The sequence below is a fragment of the Sciurus carolinensis genome, chromosome 1 (genome assembly GCF_902686445.1).
Source record: "Sciurus carolinensis chromosome 1, mSciCar1.2, whole genome shotgun sequence".
NCBI lineage: Eukaryota > Metazoa > Chordata > Mammalia > Rodentia > Sciuridae > Sciurus > Sciurus carolinensis.
The window spans coordinates 169,865,505-169,879,420 of record NC_062213.1 but is presented as its reverse complement, the minus strand read 5'-3'; the positions used below and the strand labels follow the sequence as shown (position 1 = coordinate 169,879,420).

Genomic DNA, 13,916 nt, shown 5'->3' with positions numbered 1-13,916 from the left:
GCCAGTCATTCAGCTAAGGACAGGATATCTAGGCAGTAAGCCTGTGAGATCTCCTGGTGTCTCCGTGTGGGAGATGCTGTGGCCATTGATATTAGCATAGGATTCTACATCTCCATTAGAATATTCTACTAGTTAAGAGTATCAGTTTTGGAGTCTGAGGAATTGGATTTTTATTCCTTCTCCCACTTATTTTGGCATGGTCTTGGTAGTCACTAACTGGTCCGAGCCTTTATTTCCTTGTCTAAATGAGACTTAATAATACCTTCCTCATAGACTTGTGTAGATGATTTACTAAACAGTTTATGTAAAGAGCCTGAGTTCACATTCTGGTACATAATAAGCAGTTAATAAAGGAGGAATTTAAAAACTAGTTCAGTCCACCTACAGTGGGCATTTTAGATATTGGTCATTTATTTCGGAGCTCACAGGGAGAGAAGATTTAGACTGAAATATGAGACCTACTTCCCATTCCATAGCTTTCAAAAAGAGCAGATAATCTCAAAACCGAGGATATACCATCTCAGAAAGGATTGTGGATGCCAAAGGAAAATAAGATTGGATTTGCTCCAAATCAGTGTGATGGAGACTGAGACAGCCAGTCCCTATCACAAAGCTGTGTTGTCTTCATCCCCTTGGGGTCACCGGCCCTGAGAGGCCTGAGGATCTGTGAAGAAAAGCACACATGATAAAAAGGCTTTGGAGTCTGAAATCTTGTAAGGGCTTGGAGTTCAATTCTTTCTTGTAATAAGTTAGAATATTTGCTTTTGAAAGTATGGTGAGGGGAAGGAATGATTTGATTATTTTCATAGGTTAAAAATATTCAGGGAAGGCCTCCTTACTAACTGGAATTATAAATAAAGCTACTTGAGGCTCCAATGTGAGCAACTGGAAAGCATTAGTTTTAGAATATAGACATAAACCTTTATATATTTTTATCTCCTCCTGCCATTATGTATACTATTCCATAAAATTAGATTAAATTTTTGGGAGAAAAGTGCAGTTTATTCTTGTCCCAAATCTCCCTTGTTTTCATTAACAATATGTAGACTTAAAAACTACTTTAAAAACAAAACTCTCCATCAAACACATGTAAGAAAGGAATAATTTTCCAAGCATTTGGCAATGTACTTTTTGTGCAGAGCTCTGAATGAAGCCCTAAATATTTTCTTCCTCTTGTGGCTAGTGGTATGTTAGTATTATGATTCTCCTAGAGTTGATATGACCCCATTGACCACTTGTTTACATCTGTTTTGATCTTGACGCCTGTACTAGTCTAAAATAAACAGAGCAGGAAGAGTGAAGAAAAGACTTAAGAAAAGGACTTCAAAATATAGAACTCCGTGTTCCACAGCATGCCCAGGAGCCTGGTGGGCTGGGAAAGAGGAAGTCTCTTCCTGTGTCCCTGTTCTGTCCCTCTAAAGTCTCCTACCATCCTGCACCTGCCTCTCATCACTGATTCATTCAGTGGATGTTGGTTGAATTCTTTCTGTGTACTATATGCTGGGAACAAGAGGTCAACCAAAATTCAGGCCCTCCTCCCAATCAGTGGTGAGACCAGGAGGTAAAAGCTAAATCAAGGTAGAAGGGGAGGAGGAGGTTCTGGGGGTCAGTGAGACAGTTTTGCAAAATTTCAGGGTTGGTTAGATGGTGGTAAGAGAAACATTTCAGTGGGCACATATGGAAGGGATGTATTACAGAATGTGTTCAGATTACGGTACTTTCCTCGTGGCATTTTGAAGCTTTTGTCTACTAATTTTCCAAGAATGAATTACTAGAGGGTAGGGACCAAGTGTCATGTAACTGTATCTAATAATAATAATTTCCTTAATCTTTGCCACATTCTTATGAACCCTATCAACATTACCTTGTCAACATGTGCCACCTTTCATTTAAGAAAACTGAGACAGAGTAGTTAAGTAACTTGCCCAAGGTCACATAGCTAAATAGGAATTTGGTTATGGACAGTCAGTTTCTAGTGCCTGTGTATTGAATAGCTATTGCTATTCAACAGATATTTAATAAATATTTGAATGGATTTAACTGAATGGATGTAGAATAATTACATGATAATTTATTCATTTATTTAAAAGAAATAACATGCCAGGCAAGCCCAGGTCTAAGAGTTGTTGCATTGAAATCTAAGAGCCCCCACTGGATTTGTCTTTGACTTTGGCCTTGGCTTGTATGACTGCAGAAACTCCCACAAGTGGAAATGTTCTGTGGGGCTCTTAACCTCAAGAGGGTCCTACAGACATCAACCAGATTCAGACCCAAAGTGAAAATGAACTGAGTTTAAGTGTAAAACCATGGGATCAGAAGTGGAAGGAATGTGGAAATGAAAACACAGATGCTCTAAAGGTGACTTTACCCACAAGGTGGAAGGCCACTGGCCTTCCTTATAAATGCAGTCTTTGGGTACAGTTTAAAAGCAGTTGAGGGAAATAATGATAAGGACAACATAGCTTTAAAAGAATGAAGTGCTCCTATTTTTAAACTGACCTTGAGGAGTGCAAAGAGAGTAGAGAAGTTAGGGAACAACAGGGATAGCAGATTTGGGTGTGGGAATCAGGTGAGGGCCTAGAGAGTCATCTATTCATTCATTTATGCTACCAACAAAACCAGGAGTTCTGCACTAGCTGTGTACTAGCACTGCACTGGTCTCTCGGATAATGAATCAAACACAGCCTCTCTCCTCAAGGAGCTCACAGTCCAGTTACAAAGGAAGACAGGAAGCCAGAGAGTTTTGACACTGCAAGGTGAATATCCCTAACAGAAATAGGTACCAGGGATAGAGGTGGGAGCCATGAGAGGCGGTGGGAGGATTGGAGAAGAACATATTAGGCCTGGTGGCAGAGTGACAAATGGGAGCACACACTGTGTTCTGGTTCATCATTGCCAGTGCCAAAAGACGTTGCGTGGGATGTGCTTTACAGGACTTGTCATAGGTAAAGGAGGAAGATGGATATCAGTGACAGGAAACATCAGTTCAAATCCCAGCTCTGTACCATATGAACAGGGGCTAGTAACTTTACCTTCTGTTCGTTCTTTAACCTTCAGTTTGTTCACCTGCAAAATGTAAGTGATGGCAAGGAATGACCTAACCCAACTCTCAGGGTCTTCATGAAGATTAAATGGGGTGGTAAGTGTGAACATGTTTCCCAAATCCCCAGAGTCTAGTTGATAATTTAATGAATTCTTACTTTGTAAGCAAGTGTTTGTAAGGGTTGATCTCATTTTTTCCAGGGGGAGTAACACTTTCTGTGTTATCTCTGCACTTCTCACCACACCTTTCTGACCGTGGCCTGAGATCTTGCCATGCATTCTGTCTGTGTAGCGGCTTCTCAGGATCCACAGGAAGGAAAGAACGATCCAGGTAGAGGGTAAAACAAGAACAACTCCTGCTCTTCCACTGAGCAGGTCCTCGTAGAAATCTAAAAGTGCCTTCTGTTCTCAGTATACAGACTGCACTGTGGCAGTGTTATGAAATTTCCCATGAAAATATGAGCATTTTCCTTGTAGGAAATCAGAAACTGTAATGACTGTGATAATTTACCTTTGAAGTATCTGACTTTAACTGTTCACCTTGGAGGGTTTTTTCAAAGTGCAAAAGATAACAGAAATCATATTTGTAAATATCAGAAAGTGGTACATTCATTATTCATTTTTTTCAGAGTTCACTTAGCCCCTCCCCCTTATATCTGTATATCTATACATCTTCCTGTCAGGCATTATTGTGAGAACTTATTAGTGAATGTTTGTGAAGCTTTATGAAGATGAAGGAAATAGCTGCTGGCATAGGTGGTGAATTTTAAAGTCTTCTTTTCTATTTCAGAAATTAAATTCCAAGGATAAATCTTACCAGCCCTTAGATTAGTTAACTTTGCCAGTATGTCTTATTGAGTAGGTATTTTCCAGAATGTTATGATTTTGACAAAGGGAATTAACATGTATTGAGTGTTTACTGTGTGCCAAACTCTGGACCTGATGCTTTAAATTTGTTGTTTTAAATCCTCACAAGTCAGATAGAGTTACAGCTTTCAGATGAGTAAATTTAAATTATACTTTAAAAAGTCTTAAATGGCTAAACTAAGGTCAAAGCTGGAGCTGGTTTTAAACCCAGGTCAGGTCAACTCCAAACCTTGTGCTTATTCCATTTTACCACACAGAATTGTGAATTAAAATCTTTCCTGTAACAATCCAGTTAGCAGTATTTCTCCACTAATAGCAGATACACTGTCTGGATATTTTAAATCAGATTAGATGATTTACTTTTTCTAAGACTACTGGAGTGCATTTTATGTTGCTTAAATTTTTCCTCAGAGGCTTAGGAAAGGGTGCAGAATTCAGTTTCAGTCTTGGGTTCAAGTTGCATTTCTGACTGAGTGACAGTGGACACTGCCTGGAGCTGCATTTCTCCATCACGTGTAGAGTGACCGCACATCTTTAAGTGGAGGAAGTATTAAAAACCACTTTGAAAAGTTGTGTGATATTTGAGTGAAGTAATATACATAAAGACACATCACCATTTATTGTGTAGGTGCTCATTGTTGGTAGCAATGTACAGAGTTAATGGTAATTGCTTGCCAAAACATTTTCCCATGTAACCCAAAAGCACTTTTTAATCAGCATTACAACAGGATCTCTATGTATTAAGCATTTACCAGCTTCCAGTCAGGGATTTTGCTAGGCACTCTGTACATAATTCTCCATTACTATATTTATGACATTATATATTAATTACTCATTTATTTATTTATTGACTTCCGTGCAGGCAGGAAAACTTTCTCCTTTGTATTCCTGGCATTTAACATGACAGTTTCTGTACCATCGAAGGGACTCATTCATTTCATAGAATTTTGCTTGGTTTTTGTTCCTTTGTACTGCTTTTCTTCTTTTAAGAGCTAACTTGGTTGTGGAGAGGGACTGTTCAAAAGGAGCACAGTAATATCATGCTTCTTCTTCATGTTCATAGTTCATAACTTGATTTAAAATATGCCTATAACTAAAGAAATTTCAGGTTGCTGTAGCTTAAGAACAGATGATTCTGAAGTTTGTTAGTCTTTTGCATTTTTAAAAAGCAGATTTCTGGAATAAAAAGACTATATCAAGAGTTGGAAAAGTTTATCAAATTTACTTTGTGATTTCAAAGGACAAGGTACAAAGAAATAAATTGTTTTTGATACTCTAGTTTTATATACATGTATCAGATCCAGAATATTCTTAGGAACATAGTAAATTAGTCCTAAAAGGGTCTCATTTGAAAATTATGCATTATGCAGTTTGAGTTATATAAAGATAATATTTTTGAAACTTTACACGTGTTTTTAAAAATCTTATTATTTCTAAATTTTAAAAATGCCAGTTTGATTTTTGCCTAATTAGTGAGGCTTCAAAAGCATATTTTGAAAAGGGAAAAAGATTGTGAAGACAAAAATATTAACTTATTTATTCTCTCTTATAATCTAAAATTCTATTTTTATGAGACAAATTATAAAATATATATGATAGATTAAGAAATAGAACAATGAAGAAATTGAGGCAAAGGAAAATTAAAAGAATTTAATTCAGGGACTGGAGTCGTGGCTCAGTGGTAGAGCGATTGCCTAGCATGTGTGAGGCATTGGGTTCGATTCTCAGCACTGCATATAAATATATAAAGGTTCATCGACAAATAAAAAAATATATTTAAAAAAAGAATTTAATTCAGAAGTATGGTTTGCGTCTTTAAAAAAAAAGCAAAAGTTTGCAGTGAGGTCCTATGCACTTTACACAGGATGCTGCAGATTTGGCACCCACTTTCCTAACTTAAAAAGAGGGGGTCCAAGGACTTAACTAGATTTGGTATCTACAAATCAAAAGCAAACCTGTCACACAGAGAACAGAGAATATTAGGGGTTCATTGCCACAATAAAAAATTTGCCTCAGAGAGGACAGAAATATTCTGATACTTATGATTTTTTTTTTTTTGCCTCCCACTTTGCTTCTTGTTCATGAGATTTTTAATAAATAATGTATTAGGAGGATCTCCATATGCAGGAAAGAGAGAGAGCAAGGCTTAAAAAGCATGGTGTGGAATGCTGCTTGACAGTGTCATACATTCACAAGATGTCCTTGAAGATGGAGCACAGAACAGAGATCAGGGAAATTTTGGCAGCTGCAGTTGGGAAAATAAATGGCTGTTGTGTGATTGGGCAGATCCTGAAAGCAGGCTCCTGCTCAAACCATGTAATTAAGAAAAGTAGAAGCCTTTGTCCAAATGCAGAATGTTCATAATATCAGAGTTTGTCAGCAGGAGCTTTTAGAACGGATCAGTACTTTTCACTCCCTGATCCAGGGAATGGTTTCCTTATAAATCATCTACTCTCCTTGCTGTCCTCGTGAAGGTTGCTGCCAGGCGATAAGGCAGCCTTAAGATTGTAACCTTGCTAATTCACAGTGATTTAGGTGAAGGGGAGACTGAACCAGAGACGGTTTCAAGAAATGCAATCTTTATTCATTTGGGTTCCCATGTGTCCTCTAATGTAGGAACAAACAGACTGTGGCCAAGGAGAGATCCTGCAGGATGGCTCTAGGGAAGAAAAAGAATCATTTTTAATACTGTGACTCCAAACTGGTTTGAAGGACTTGACATTTTCTTTCTTTTTTAAAAATAACTTCCTGTCTGATTATAAAATTGCTATATTCTTACTGTAAAAACAAGACAAAAATTGGAAAATAAGGATTAAGACAAGTATAACAATCAACTTTAATCCTACCATTTATTGTTAGCATTTTTATTTTTCCCTCCTACTCTATGTGTTTATATAATTGAAATAATCAATCTTTTATTTCACTTCTCTTTCCACATTGATCATACACATTTTCTTGTGTAATAAAAACCCATTATAAACATAATTTCAACAATTGCAGAATACCATACTATAAAATTATACAGTAATTTATTTAAACAGCAGCCATCTTTCTTGTCAGGCACTTAGGTTGTGTCTGTTGTTTGTTTGGTTTTTTTTTTTTTCCTTTTCTTGATATTGTTTGTACTTTTGATCTACATAATTTTGGAACCTTTTCTAAGGTTCAGAATGGATCACTGGGTCCAAGAATATGAACCTAAAATGCAGAACTATTTTGCCAATTTATATTTCTACTGATAATGATAAGAAAGACCATTTCATTGCACTTAAAGCTTAACAGTTACAAATCTTGAACTTCTCATTTCTATGTAAACATGTTGCCCATGAATAATTCAAAGACACATTTCTCTCAGTTGAGATCTGAATTCTCACCAACACAAATTTGGTGGAGTTCACTTTTACTCCTGCCCATTCTATCTTCCCAAAGAATGTTCAGGGGAATGGTGTCCAACTAAGCTCTCAGAGGTAGTTTGATGAATAAAGTTCTCCTATCAAATTAGAAAGTCCTTTTTCCACCTAAAGTTTCTCTATTATAAAAAAAATGAAATGAAAAAAAGAAAGGCAGTGAAGAGGGAAACTAACAATAAAACTTCAAGCATAATAAAATAATTTCAAATTTAAAATTATCCTACTAGAATGATGTTCAGGATCTTTTCATTAATGAACAAGTAGAGAAACTATAAAGCTGTGCGAATTGTCCATGGGTACAATGGTCCATGGCCACTGTACACACATTGAGGTGCTGAGAGCTGTTTGATTTCACTCAGTATCTTTAGCTTCAGAATGCCCCAAAATAACCTCTCTCTTCTGACTTGCACAATTGGAAGAGCTGTTGGCATTACACAATTCTTTTTGAAAAAATGAAGGTTGCTTGACACAGATTTTTCTAGGCACTCTCTACTCCCCTTAAGTCTCCTCCTTATCCTCCCCTATATTTTCAAAGTAGAATATATTTCTACATAGATTTCTGAAATTTTTAATTTGAGTGTACTTATAAAACAAATTTAGAGATGTGTTTGTTTTTAACAGCTAAATATCAATGAGTTTGCTCACACTCTGAGCCACTAGCCAAGCATTTTATAAATATATAGTACTTACGTTTACATGAATTGTGCCATTAGCTATTGCTTATGCATTTAATCAAAATATAAATCTGACTTAATCAGTATATGGACAGTTTTTCAAATGACTCTTTAGCTCCTCTTTGAATGGAAGATGAAGGTAACATATTTACTATCACAACTGGTCCCCATCCTAACAGGTACCCATGGTTTATCATTAGGCATTTTAGTTATTTTATCTATGTTAAATGTTCAGAATTCTGAGAAGCTTAGGTGGTAGGATGGGAAGGAATTGTTTTTCGACCAATTTTTTTTTTTTAGTCTGAGCTTGCCCAGGAAATTGTGTTTATATTAACATGAAAATATTTGCCTTTTTCAAATATAAAGCATATTGAAGGTTTGATATTATCTACTGGCCATTTTGGAAAAGAAGACTGAATTGTGGGGAATAAAGGAACATTCTCTCATCTTTATAATGACCTGGATGGTCAAGATGTCCCTCTGCTTTGGAGAGTTTGCCATAAAAGTCAGTTAAAACTAAACACCCAGGAGTTTTACCAGGATTGCACCAGAATGGACACACCCCAGGAATCATTTTAGGCCCAAAGCGAAGCTCTAAAGAAACAACTGTAGGGCATAAAGGAGGTCAGTATTTATTTAGGAGAGGAAGTGTGCGTGATGTGTCTGGGGAAGAAGATTAAAAACTTGGATTTCTGTGATTTTGAGAATAATGCCTGAGAGAAATTAAATTTTGATTATGCTTTTCATATCCATGCTGGCCCTGCTATTTTAAGTATTAATGTCTCTTGTTCTCTCCAGCGACTGCTGATTTTTTAAAAGCCCTGACTACCTCCACTGAGAATACTTTTGGCATGCCTGGTGTTCATCTCACTGAAGAAGATGCCATTTCAAAGGAGGGATGCCTCAAGCTTCCCTCCTTGTTACAAACAGGCATTTGTTTAGGACAGAGGCATTTAGACCAAGAGCAGGACTGTCAGTTCAGTATCAGAACAGCATAGGATTAGTCCAAGTGTATTCAGTGTATGTGCTTTGGGCAAGGAAGGGAGTCATTAGTGGAACTCTGAAGGGGATTGCTTAAAATAAAAGGTTGATTTTAATTAATTATTTGTTTACCTGTTATCTTCTGCCATCCTTCCAGTTTTAACTTCCTGTACTGGGCAGGGACCAAATGATTTTCATTTCCTCAATTCCTAGAACAATGCTCTGGCCTAATAATAGCATCTAGTAAACTTGTTTTGAATTGAATACACTTGTTTTAAGGATATACTGAGAATTTATGACCACCGAACTTCCTAGAGTAAATAGGTCTTTCAGGTTATTTGTGCATGTGCCCAAAGGTATTATTAAACTGTCAGAGTGTTTTCCCAGTTGAAATTAAATTTTTTTCTAGAGTTTTCTGGTTACCTTCCAGCAGAATCTGTGGAAACTTGGTGTGAATGGTTTGGGGGGCCTGGATGTGGTTTGCAGCCAGTGGTCTGTGTGAGTAATCACCTCTGAGTTCCCTTTTCTAGAGTGATGAGATCATGGACCTGGCCCCTCCTCTTGGGCCCCATGAATGACATGTATCTTTCATCATTGAATCATAACCAGGAAAGTTGTATTTAGAAAACAATATTAATCTGAAGGGACTGGAGCAAATTGAAGCCTCTTGAAAAAAGGAGGGGAAGGGAGAAATTTTATGAGCTAATAGAGGAAACTTCAAAGAAATATGAAATTGGGGGGCTGTACAGACATTTTTAGTATCTTTCAAGGAGCAAGAAGTGAGGAATTATTCCTAAAAATAATGTCTGTCTTCAGGAACACAGAGCCTGCTGTGTAATTTTCTAACTTTGGGGATTTGTTTTTCAGGCTCTTGAAAGGCGGGCAAAATGCAATAGTCAGGACAGCTCCACCAGAGTCTAACATACTGCATGTCAGAATTTTATAAGGGTTAAGTGGGAAATGCCTACAAAGAGAATTAGGACTTTTATTTTTGCTCTCATGAATAATTTAAATCTATTTCTTTAATGGCTCGATTCAGTGACTGCCCTTGGTAAACATTATTCTTCGTGCTCTTGGGAGCACTTGTTCTATTACATAAGGGTTAGCCTTTATGTATACATTTCCAAAAGTCCTTCCAACATGGTAAAAGAAAACACCTTTAAATATTCGTTAAAATATTTAATAAGATCCATGTGTGTCTCAAGTGTGCACACCTGAGATATGTTCGAAGTCTGTATATTCCTTTAGCATCTTTCTAGTTTCTGGGACTGCTGACATTTAAAGGGGCTTGAAAACAGAAGGGAAGAGTATTTGGAAAAGAAACATTATTTTCCTGTGACCTTCTATGGTTCTTTCCTCCTGATCCCTTTGCATGAATTGAGCAGTGAGACCCAGAGTGGAAAACTGTGAGTTGAGGGGTGCTGAGAGCCTGATGTTGGTGCACCAAGGGCCCTGCACTGGGCTCCTGAATGACCAGTTACGATAGTGAGTTCTACATCAGGGCAGACTCCTGTAATGCAAAGTCATAGTCTTTTAGTTTTTCACAAAGTAAATCCTGAACGTGTATACTAGGTTAAAATGCAGAAATGCAAAACAATAGTTTATCAGACTGCCATTTTTATGGACACTATTGGGACAAGGATACAATATAGTGTGACTGTTGGGATTGATGAGAGGACTACAGAATCCCTCTGATGTGGTTCTTTGGGGCCTTGGACAATGACTGTCCTCCATTGTGAGAAGGAGCACCAGTCCAGCAACTCTAATTTCCCCCAAATGTGAGCAGATTAAAGCTTTATGAATAGTGGAGGGTGAAGGGAGGTGTAAGCAGTTCACAAACTGTTGGAAGAAATATTAAAAGGACTTTAAGTACATTTTTAGTACTTTAGTCCTTAAGTACACTTTTAGAATTTCAGAGTGGTCTTGCTTAATACACTTCAAGGACTTCCCTGGCCACAGGATGTGCTTTCTCCTCTGACATGGACTCTTTGGCAATAAATATTTGTTTGTTTAATGAGTGAATGAATTCTAAGAGCAAGATATTATATGAACAGAGTAAATTTGGAAGGAAGAAAAGGTTTTGCCCTTTGATTACATTGCTACTCTTAGCTTTTCTAACTCCTAACCTAGTTTCTTAGGTATTGTTTTTTATCTTTCCCTCTGTTCTCTTCTAATAATATTAACATCAATCATCACTAATACCTGTGGAGGGATTACCAAGCCAGGGATAGTGCTGAGCGTTTCATGCACATCATCTCCCTTAGTCTTCATGATAATTCAGTGAGGACAGGTACCAGACTAAAGGCTGCCCTAAACCCCCAGCTTCTACTTTGTTCCTCCTGATATTTCATTAAAATGGGACTGAGATAAGGGTGTAGAGGGACCCTATATGATGTCAGCATACTAACAGTTCTCACCCACCTTGGTGTGGGCAGTGGGGTGGACAGTGGGTAAGTGGAAGAGATCAGGTGAGAGATGGGTCACCTCATCACCACCCCCCAAAAAGTAGAAGTATAATCCTCAAATGACCATGCCTTCATTGTCACAAGAGTTCACAAGTGAAGTGATCTGCACACCTGAGTTCCAGTCTCTCTCTGCCTCTTACTAGCAGTGTGACCTTGGGCAGGTCTTTTTCTCTCTTCCGGTCCTCAGTTTCCTCATCATTAAAACTATGGGATTGGCCTCTGTGGCCCCCAGTGTTTTCGATATTGATTGTATATCCTCTCTGTGAACTCAGCGAGGGCCCCTTCTTTGTCTTTTTCTCTGTATCCCAAGGGCCTATCTAGAGCAGTGCCTGGCATGCTGGGGCTCTATCTCTATCTCACATACACTGATCTAGCCATAGTGAAAATAAACCCCTTTTTATGTACATATGACCCAGTATGTCCAGGTAATAGAGTTACAGCTAACTTGAGAGGATATAAGGATCCCAGGTTGTGGCAAGGGAGGTGCCATCAAGGGCAGAGAGAGAGGCTTCTCTCCTACCAACCCCTACTACCGTGAGAAAGAGGCTGGTACAGCCTCTGCTCCTTACCTCCCCTCTGCAGAGATAAAAAGACCCTGGTGATGATCTAGCAGCTGCATGTCTGAGGCCTCCCTGCTTGCTTTTGTTGTATATTTTGCAGAGAAGAGTGGTGGGAGGGGTGAGGTTAATGCGTTGAGTGTGAGTAATTAGTCATTCAAACCATCGACATTTACAATGACAGGATTTGAGTGCCTACGTTATTGTGCGCTGCTCTAATAGTTTATCCCTGAAATTTTCTGCCTGTATAATGTTTCTTAAAATATATCACAGGAACATAAAAGATTTAATGTAGTGCTTTGTACAACCATTAGAGTTTGAAGTCAACTGAACCTCCTCAATGCTGTATCCTGGATGCTTACTGTAATTTTTGTTCTTAATTGCCATTTAGAAGAGGGAAGGAAGGCAAGTCAGGGATTTGGATCCTGGTCAGCTGCAAAGTTGGCCGTGAGACTCACACTGAATGCTTCATTCGTACATATGCACACTTGGCTAACTGATATATTTGTTTGTAATGAAAATTGTGCTATTAGAATATCAAAGGCATTAGCCTGAGGAAGAAAGTGTTCTGATTTTGCTAAACCAACCTCTGTTTGGATGACGTGCTTCCCACCAACATGCCATTTTCTCTATCTCTGGTCTGAAACAGACCAAGTAGAGAACACAGGTGTCCTCTCTTTAAGATCTCTCATAACCTTAAAATGCTACATATTCATATTCAGCATCATTACATTAGCAACTTCTCTTATTTTCCAGGTAATGTTTTAAAATCCTCTTGGTTCATTCACATGTCAGATTTGATGCTGGCATTTTACATTTCTGATTCTTTTTTTTAAAGCCTGTGTTATATCCTGTGATGCATCATTAAGACCAGCGAAGGGAGTCTTATTACATAAGATATATTAACACATTTGCAAATGTTTTTCAGCTTTCAGACTGTACATTTTATTGAGAAAACTCTGTGTGTATTTTCATTAATTCTTTCTGGATACCCAAAAGTATAACTATCTAGTGTGTGTGCAGGGCAAAGAGAGCTCCATCTCCATCATGTAAGAATGACATGTCCTAACTTATGAACATGGTCACTTGAGGTAGCTCAATGGTGAATGTTGCATCTCATAGGCACCACTGGTTGTCCAGTCTACAGATAGGGCTCAACTTTGGGAGTCAACATAAATTTAAAAATCCACATAGTATGTAAGGAGATGCAGAAGGCTGCTGGTGGAACTGAAATTACTTTGCCTGTAGCCTTGATACTTCCTAGGCCTTTCTGGAGCACGTAGACCTATAAGATGGTCACATGGACAAGTGCAAATTTTCACAAAGTTGGTGAAGTGAACATCCATCAGACAAGACGAACCTGACCGTCGGGTGACCTTGAACAGTTTTGGTTTCACAGAATCTCAGCAAGCGTAGGTGTGGTACACATTCTTCTATATACTCCATTATTAGCACCAAAAAACTGCATCGCTTAGTGCAGGATGTTTTCTAGATGTCTGTGGGGAGCTGTAAGAGGGGTGACATGACAGAGGTAGTAAGCAAGAAAGGGGCCCTGTGGATTGTTGAACTGGTTTGGGAGTCTTGGGAGGAAGGAGTGACTTTAAATAAAAATATAGTAGTTGAGTTGCTCTGAGGGTCTGCCAGCCAGGCCTCCTGAAATGGATAAACTCTGATTTCCCAGTTCCTTACTGAGTTGGCAGTGCTTCCTGTGTTCGTTGCCTGGACACCTAACTCAGTGAAGTAGTAAGACGACATAGCAAATAGAGGTGCTGTGCAGGCCCAGGAGGCCAGACAGCGTGGCTGTGCAGAAAACTACCTCCCACCCAGGAGCTGTACTGATGCCCACTAAACCCTGCTGGGCCCAGCTCCCCAGTTCTTTTACTGAACCTTTGCCTTGAAGGCAGAGCTGCTAAATAGGCTTTG

At 38.4% G+C, this 13,916-nt stretch overlaps 1 protein-coding gene across 11 annotated transcripts in view; it reads left to right on the top strand.

The window, feature by feature from the left end:
- Positions 1-13,916, top strand: part of Elavl4 (ELAV like RNA binding protein 4) — a 132,204-nt gene that overhangs the window by 68,901 nt on the left and 49,387 nt on the right. The window lies entirely within an intron of this gene.